This window comes from Salmo salar, chromosome ssa03 (genome assembly GCF_905237065.1).
Source record: "Salmo salar chromosome ssa03, Ssal_v3.1, whole genome shotgun sequence".
NCBI lineage: Eukaryota > Metazoa > Chordata > Actinopteri > Salmoniformes > Salmonidae > Salmo > Salmo salar.
This window is the reverse complement of record NC_059444.1, coordinates 99,232,987-99,241,904: the sequence shown is the minus strand read 5'-3', so window position 1 is coordinate 99,241,904 and position 8,918 is coordinate 99,232,987. Positions and strand designations below refer to the sequence as shown.

The 8,918-nt window shown below is 49.0% G+C and overlaps 1 pseudogene; it reads left to right on the top strand.

The window, feature by feature from the left end:
• The window catches only part of LOC106595263 (glutamate receptor ionotropic, NMDA 2A-like), a 257,219-nt pseudogene extending 248,786 nt beyond the window's left edge, over window positions 1-8,433 (top strand).
• Window positions 8,434-8,918: the final 485 nt, after the last annotated feature.

Below are 8,918 nucleotides of genomic sequence, written 5' to 3'. Positions count from 1 at the left end.
AGAGGTGGGGAGGAGGGGAGCAGGGGAGGAGAGGAGAGGAGGGGAGGTGGGGAGGAGGGGAGCAGGGGAGGAGGGGAGGAGGGGAGGAGAGGAGGAGGAGGGGAGGAGGGGAGGAGAGGAGGAGGAGGGGAGGAGGGAGGAGGGAAAGAGGGGACAGGAAGAGAGGAGGGAAAGAGGGGACAGGAAGAGAGGAGGGAAAGCTGGCGATGAGTGGTGACATGGGGAGAGGTTGTTTTTGATTGGTTAATGACTGGCGAATATAATATTTTGATTGGTTAATAGCTGGTGAATAGAATATTTTGATTGATTAATAGCTAGGGAATAGAATATTTTGATTGATTAATAGCTAGGGAATAGAATATTTTGATTGATTAATAGCTAGGGAATAGAATATTTTGATTGATTAATAGCTAGGGAATAGAATATTTTGATTGATTAATAGCTAGGGAATAAAACTATTTGATTGGTTAATGGCTAGGGAATATACTATTTGGATTGGTTAATTACTGGGGAATATAATCCAATCAGAGCATTTTACCCAGGAGAGAAAACCCCTTGAAGAGATGAAGGAGAGACAGAGAGGGAAGGAAGAGAGGAAAGACGGAGAAAGGAGAGAGAAGTTTTGGACTCCCGAGTGTCACAGCGGTCTAAGGCACTGCATCTCAGTGCTAGAGGTGTCACAACAGACCCTGGTTCGAATCCAGGCTGTATCACAGCAGTCTAAGGCACTGCATCTCAGTGCTAGAGGTGTCACTACAGACCCTGGTTCGAATCCAGGCTGTATCACAGCGGTCTAAGGCACTGCATCTCAGTGCTAGAGGTGTCACAACAGACCCTGGTTCGAATCCAGGCTGTATCACAGCGGCTAAGGCACTGCATCTCAGTGCTAGAGGTGTCACTACAGACCCTGGTTCGAATCCAGGCTGTATCACAGCGGTCTAAGGCACTGCATCTCAGTGCTAGAGGTGTCACTACAGACCCTGGTTCGATTCCAGGCTGTATCACAGCGGTCTAAGGCACTGCATCTCAGTGCTAGAGGTGTCACTACAGACCCTGGTTCGAATCCAGGCTGTATCACAGCGGTCTAAGGCACTGCATCTCAGTGCTAGAGGTGTCACTACAGACCCTGGTTCGATTCCAGGCTGTATCACAGCGGTCTAAGGCACTGCATCTCAGTGCTAGAGGCGTCACTACAGACCCTGGTTCGATGGAGGAGAGACAGATAGAGGGAGGAGAGACAGAGAGAGGGAGGAGAGGGAGGAGAGGGAGGAGAGGGAGGAGAGACAGAGAGAGGGAGGAGAGACAGAGAGGGAGGAGAGACAGAGAGAGGATTGAGAAACAGAGTTTCTCTGCTCTGATATCTAAGATAGAGGGATTTATACACACACACACACACGCACGCAAGCACGCACACACACACACACACACACACACACACACACACACACACACACACACACACACACACACACACACACACACACACACACACACACACACACACACACACACACACACGCCCAGCCAGCCCTTAGTTAACCGTATTACAGAGCTAAACGATGGACTGTGGACCAGTTGACATTCAATGAATGCCAGACAGTGGCTTGCTATTAGAGGAAGTGTGTGTATGTTTATGTCTGTGTCAGTGTGTGTGTGTGTGTGTGAACTTTATCTAGCTGTACAGGAGGTGCCTCAGTGTTTTGGTCCTCCAGAAGGGTTTGACAAATAAAATAGTTCCTGTCTATCTGTCTCTCTCTGTCTCTATCTGTCTCTCTGTATCTGTCTCTCTCTCTCTCTCTCTCTCTCTCTCTCTCTCTCTCTCTCTCTGTCTCTCTCTCTCTCTGTCTCTCTCTCTGTTTCTCAATTCAATTAAATTCAATTCGCTTTATTGACCTGACATAACAATGTACATATTGCCAAAGCTTATTTTTGGATATTTACAATACTCTGTTTCTCTGTCTATCTGACTCTCTGTCTCTCTCTGTCTCTCTCTGTCTCTCTCTGTCTTTCTGTCTCTCTGTTTCTCTCTCTCTGTCTCTCTGTGTCTCTCTGTGTCATTCTCTCTGTGTCTCTCTCTGTTTCTCTCTCTGTCTCTCTGTCTCTCTCTCTGTTTCTCTCTCTCTCTCTCTCTCTGTCTCTCTCTCTCTGTTTCTCTCTCTCTCTCTCTCTGTTTCTCTCTCTCCTTCTCAGTAAACTGGATGCCTTCATCTATGATGCCGCTGTGTTGAACTATGCAGCGGGTCGTGATGAGGGCTGTAAGCTGGTCACCATCGGCAGCGGGTACATCTTTGCCACCACCGGCTATGGCATCGCTCTGCATAAAGGGTCCTACTGGAAACGCCAGGTGGACCTGGCTATACTGGCTATTATAGGAGATGGTGAGACACACACACACACACACACACACACACACACACACACACACACACACACACACACACACACACACACACACACACACACACACACACACACACACACACACACACACACAAACATATGTTAACGTTGCCAAAGCAAGTGGAGTAGAAAATATACAAAAGGTAAATAAACAATAAAAATGAACAGTAAACATTACACTCATAGAAGTTCCAATACAATAAAGACATTACTAATGTCATAATATGTCTATATACAGTGTTGTAACAATGGCTCAGTTTCCACCTCATTTTGTGGGCAGTGTTGCACATAGCCTGTCTTCTCTTGAGAGCCAGGTCTGCCTACGACGGCCTTTCTCAATAGCAAGGCTACGCTCACTGAGTCTGTGCATAGTCAAAGCTTTCCTTAAGTTTGGGTAAGTACTGTCAAGTAATTATCTTTTTGTTTTCTAATGATATGGTTGGGTCTAATTGTGTTGCTGTCCTGGGGCTCTGTGGGGTGTGTTTGTGAACAGAGCCCCAGGACCAGCTTGCTTAGGGGGACTCTTCTCCAGGTTCATCTCTCTGTAGGTGGTGGCTTCTCACTGCAGACTGTTCTAGTGGCCTCGCCAATTCATTGATATATATGTTGAAGAGGGTGGGGCTTAAGGTGCATCCCCTGTCTCACCCCATGGGCCTCTGGGAAGAAATGTGTGTGTGATTATTTTGCCTATTTTAACCGCACACTTGTTGTTTGTGTATTCCAGGTTGTATGGCAACAAAATAGCCACTGTACATGGACTTTATAATGTCGTATGTTTTTCCCACAACACCACTTTCCATCAATATGTAAACCAGACCCTCAGGCTAAACTGAGTCAAAAGCTTTTTTGAAATCAACAATGCATGAGAAGACTTTGCCTTTGTTTTGGTTTGTTTGTTTGTCAGTTAGGGTGCGCAGGGTGAATACTTGTTCTGTCGTACGATAATTTGGTAAAAAGACAATATGACATTTGCTCAGTACATTGTTTTCACTGAGGAAATGTACGAGTCTGTTGTTAATGAGGATTTTCCCAAGGTTGCTGTTGGAGTCAAATTTGTCTCTCTCTCACACACCACACACACACACACACACACACACACACACACACACACACACACACACACACACACACACACACACACACACACACACAGTCTCTTTCTCTATGTCTGTTTCTGTCTGTGTCTGTCTTTCTCTCTCTCACACACACACACCAGCATGGACACACACACACACACACACACACACACACACACACACACACACCGTACCCCGTGGTCTGCATCACAAAGGGAATATATAGAAACCTTTGATGTGGAGTCAAAATGTGTGTGTGTGTGTGTGTGTGTGTGTGTGTGTGTGTGTGTGTGTGTGTGTGTGTGTGTGTGTGTGTGTGTGTGTGTGTGTGTGTGTGTGTGTGTGTGTGTGTGTGTAAGCCATTATAATGTATAAATTGTAATGTATTCTTCTCTGTGGTCGTCTCTGATCCAGCCTGTATGTGACTCCCAGCTGCTTCACTCAAAACAAGTCACCATCACATTACACACTGTGGTTTATCTACTGAACATTATGTACTATATACATTATGTATGTTAGGAGGAGGAGGAGGGGGAGATAGAGGGGGAGATAGAGGGGGAGGAGAGGAGGGGGAGATAGAGGGGGAGATAGAGGGGGAGGGGGAGATAGAGGAGGAGGAGGAGATAGAGGAGGAGGAGGAGGGCCGTAGTTTAAAGTAGTGCACTATATAGGGAACATTTGGGACATTGCCTGACATTCTCCTCCCTGTGTGTATAATATGGTTAGTGATGTCATGTGTTTCTACAACGCCAGGAGGTATGGTAAACACACACACACACACACACACACACACACACACACACACACACACACACACACACACGGCGTACTCAAGCTGAATGACAGTAATGCCATTAGATTAATGGGACCTTAAATGTCAGAGAGGAGGAGGAGGAAGAGGAGGAGGAGGAGGAGGAGGAAGAGGAGGAGAACGAGACAATAAAGTGAATGATATTTTTATTTCTCTCCCTCCCTTTTTTGCTGCTCTCTGACTTCTCTCTCCCTCCCTCCCTCCCTCCCTCCCACTCTTTCTGTCCTCTCTCCTCTCTCTCTCTCTCTCCCTCTCTCTCTCTCTCTTTCTCTCTCTCCCTCCCTTTTTTTGCTGCTCTCTGACTTCTCTCTCTCCCTCCGTCAATCTCTCTCTTTCTGTCCTCTCTCTCTCTCTCTCTCTCTCTCGCTTTCTCCACTCTCCCACCCTCCCTCCAGGTGAGATGGAGGAGCTGGAAGCTCAGTGGCTAACGGGGATCTGTCACCATGAGAAGAACGAGGTGATGTCCAGTCAGCTGGATATAGACAACATGGCTGGAGTGTTTTACATGCTGGCTACCGCAATGGGACTGTCTCTCATCACCTTCATATCAGAGCATCTCTTCTACTGGAGGTTGAGATACTGTTTCACTGGAGTCTGTACTGGAACACCGGGACTACTGTTCTCCATCAGTAGGGTAAGACTGGGGGTTAGGGGTTAGGGGTTAGGGGTTAGGGGTAGGGGGGTAGGGGTTAGGGGGTAGGGGTTAGGGTTAGGGTTAGGGTTAGGGGTAGGGTTAGGGGTTAGGGGGTAGGGGTTAGGGGTAGGGGTTAGGGGTAGGGGTTAGGGTTGGGGGTAGGGGGTAGGGGTAGGGGTTAGAGGGTAGACTGGGTGGTAGGGGTTAGGGGTAGGGGTTAGGGGTAGGGGGTAGGCTGTAGGAGTTAAGGTGTAGGGGGTAGGGGTTAGGGCGTAGGGGTTAGGGCGTAGGGGTTAGGGCGTAGGGGTTAGGGCGTATGGTTGGGGTATTAGGGAGGTAGGGGCTGGGGAGAGGGACAGACAGAGAGAGATAGCATTGTCCCGGGAGACATGGTGTGTGAAGTAAGGGGTGGGGAGAGGGACCGACAGAGAGAGATAGCATTGTCCTGGGAGACATGGTGTGTGGAGGTAAGGGGCTGGGGAGAGGGACAGACAGAGAGAGATAGCATTGTCCTGGGAGACATGGTGTGTGGAGGTAAGGGGCTGGGGAGAGGGACAGACAGAGAGAGATAGCATTGTCCTGGGAGACATGGTGTGTGGAGGTAAGGGGCTGGGGTGAGGGACAGACACAATCTGTCTCCCTCTCCGCTGTACCTTTCTGGGTAGTAATATAAATCACAATACGGTTTGGAATACTATCTAAGTAATTATGTTAAATGTTCATGAGAAATGAAAAAAGATGGTGTCCCGGATGCCGAGTCAGTCGATACTCATGTGATCCTCCGGGTGAATAATCCTTTACTGGGACGGAGAATACAGGGGGATAGTTACCAGGAGACACACACTTTTAGACAACAGTCATACTTCAAATGATGATCCATAGAGGATAATCTGTCTCTCTCTCTCTCTCTCTCTCTCTCTTCTCTCTGTCTCTCTCTCTCTCTCTCTTTGTCTCCTCCATCTCCCTCCCCCTCCCCCTCTGTCTCCTCTCTCTCTCTGTAGGGGATTTGGAGTTGTATCCACGGCGTCCACATCGACATGAAGAAGAAGTCAGAGCTGGATTTTAGCCCTCAGGCCAACATGTTGAAGCTCATCAAGTCAGCCAAACAGATGACCAACATGACTAACCTGTCTGCTTCCAGGATCAATTCCCCCAAACGGGCGGCTGAATTCATGCACTCGGCGGGGCCCATGATCATGGACATGATGGCGGAGAAAGGTTTTTTCTTTCAATTTGTTTTTGATTCAAACACATTACAACCGTAAACAGTGGATACAATGCATTTCAAATCATTGAGGATGGTTCTTCTTATGTTACAAACACATTACAACCATAAATCGTGGATACAATGCATTTAAAATCATTAAAAACAATATATATTTTTTATTTATTTAACCTTTATTTAACTAGGCAAGTCAGTTATTTTTTATTTATTTACAATGACGGCCTACAGATCATTGAGGATGTTTCTTCTTTATTTTTTAAGGTAACTTCATCTACGCCGACAATCGAAGCTACGCCCCTAAAGAGGTGATCTACGGCGATACGGGCGACCTCCAGGCGTACCTGGCCAACCGACACAAAGACCACCTCAATAACTATATCTTCCAAGGCGGACAGCACCCTCTGACCCTCAACGAGTCGAACCCAAACTCCGTGGAAGTGGCGGTGAGCGGACGCCCGCTCAGACCAACGCCAAACCCAGAGGCCTGTGGAAGAAGTCTGTGGACACAATGCGGCAAGTTCCAGGTGTACCGGGTCCCGACATGCTCTCCCCCGACCCTCGCGTATCCATGAAGACCCAACGGTACCTTCCGGAGGAAGCAGCTCACTCGGACATCTCTGACTGCTCCAGCCGAGGAGGAGGCGGCGGTTCGTACCAGGACCCAGAAAACAACAAGCACCTGAAAAACAAGGACGGATTAAAAAAAAGACAGTTGCCGTCGAAATACCCTAGGGACTGCAGCGAAGTAGAGCTGTCCTATTTAAAGACTAAACAGGGCAGCGGAGGGGGTGGTGGTGGTGGAGTGGGACCACAGGGACAGATCTACACCATAGACTCAGATAGAGAACTCAATCTCAACTCTGATTCTTTACACTACCGCGAGAGTCGAGGCCTGGCCGCCGATGACCTGGACTACCCGGAGATGTACTCCGACCACAACGACAACTACAGGAAGTGTCAGGATCAACCAATCATACACCTCAACTCGTCCCCGTTGCATCACACCGACGTCGACCTGCTCCCGGATTCGACCTACTCCAAACACTACAGCGTGAAGGATAAGTCCCTATCGCTGTCGCCCCACGAGACCAACGACCGTTCCAAACAGACCCACTGCCGCTCCTGTCTGTCCAAGTTCCCTGCCAGTAGCGGCTACACCCAGGGTCACTACACGCCCACAAACACTGCTTCTTCTGCTGCCGCCGTCGCCGCAGCCGCCGTCCGTTCGCCCTACAACCGCTGCGAAGCGTGCCTCCACACCGCTAACCTCTACGACATCAGCGAAGACCAGCTGCTCCAGGATGCCCTGTTGACCAACCAGGGCATCCAACACCAGGACGAGATGTTCGGTCACTACTGGCCTCAGACGGACGGTCCTCACGTCCAGAAGAGAAACCGTCTGCGTATGTCCCGCCAGCACTCATTCGACAACATCATGCTGGAAAAACCTAAAGAAGTGGACCTGGGACGTCCCGCTCGCTCTGTCAGCCTCAAAGAGAAAGACCGCTGCTTCCTGGATGATTCTCCTTACGCCAACCTGTTCAGCGTCCGCCAGGCTGACAAGCTGTTCGGCTCCAGATCGATGCTGTTCAACCTGGAGGAAAACAAACGGAGCAAGTCGCTGTACCCCGACCACGGCTCTGACAACCCCTTCATGGCGTCTTCGCTGAGGGACGACACGCGCCTCGTCCACGGACGCAGCTCCTCCGACATTTACAAACAGCTGGGAGGAGGAGGGTTCAAAACGTCTTCATCGCAACGCAACGAGAACAATCTGAGATCCTCCGTCAAATCCACCGCTTCCTACTGCTCCCGGGACGGAGGCCGGATACCAGCCAATGACATGTACATTACAGAGCATGTGATGCCTTATGTAGCCAATAAGACGAGTGCGTACTCAGCCGTCCCGCGGGGGGTACTAAACTCGGCCCAGTTCAGTAACAGACGGGTTTATAAGAAGATACCCAGTCTGGAGTCAGATGTTTAATTAACTATGATTATAATTATTAGTAGTAGGGTTATTATGAAGTCTCTCTGCTTTGTTGTATTATAGTTTCAAACTATCTACTATCCACTTAGGATGCCATAGACACACTTATTCTTCTTCTACTACTAGAACTACTACATGTTAAGCCAGATATAAGTACCAGGGGAGTTGTAGCTCTCTCTCTCTCTCTACTGCTCTCTCTGTTCCTTCCAGGGGAAATGTAGCTCTCTCTCTCTCTACTGATCTCTCTGTTCCTTCCAGGGGAGTTGTAGCTCTCTCTCTCTCTCTACTGATCTCTCTGTTCCTTCCAGGGGAGTTGTAGCTCTCTCTCTCTCTACTGATCTCTCTGTTCCTTCCAGGGGAGTTGTAGCTCTCTCTCTCTCTCTACTGATCTCTCTGTTCCTTCCAGGGGAGTTGTAGCTCTCTCTCTCTCTCTACTGATCTCTCTGTTCCTTCCAGGGGAGTTGTAGCTCTCTCTCTCTCTCTACTGATCTCTCTGTTCCTTCCAGGGGAGTTGTAGCTCTCTCTCTCTCTCTACTGATCTCTCTGTTCCTTCCAGGGGAGTTGTAGCTCTCTCTCTCTCTCTACTGATCTCTCTGTTCCTTCCAGGGGAAATGTAGCTCTCTCTCTCTCTCTCTCTCTCTCTCTCTCTACTGATCTCTCTGTTCCTTCCAGGGGAAATGTAGCTCTCTCTCTCTCTCTCTCTCTCTACTGATCTCTCTGTTCCTTCCAGGGGAGTTCTAGCGAGAGGTTTGGCCCGCCACACGCCACAGGGCTTCCCGCGG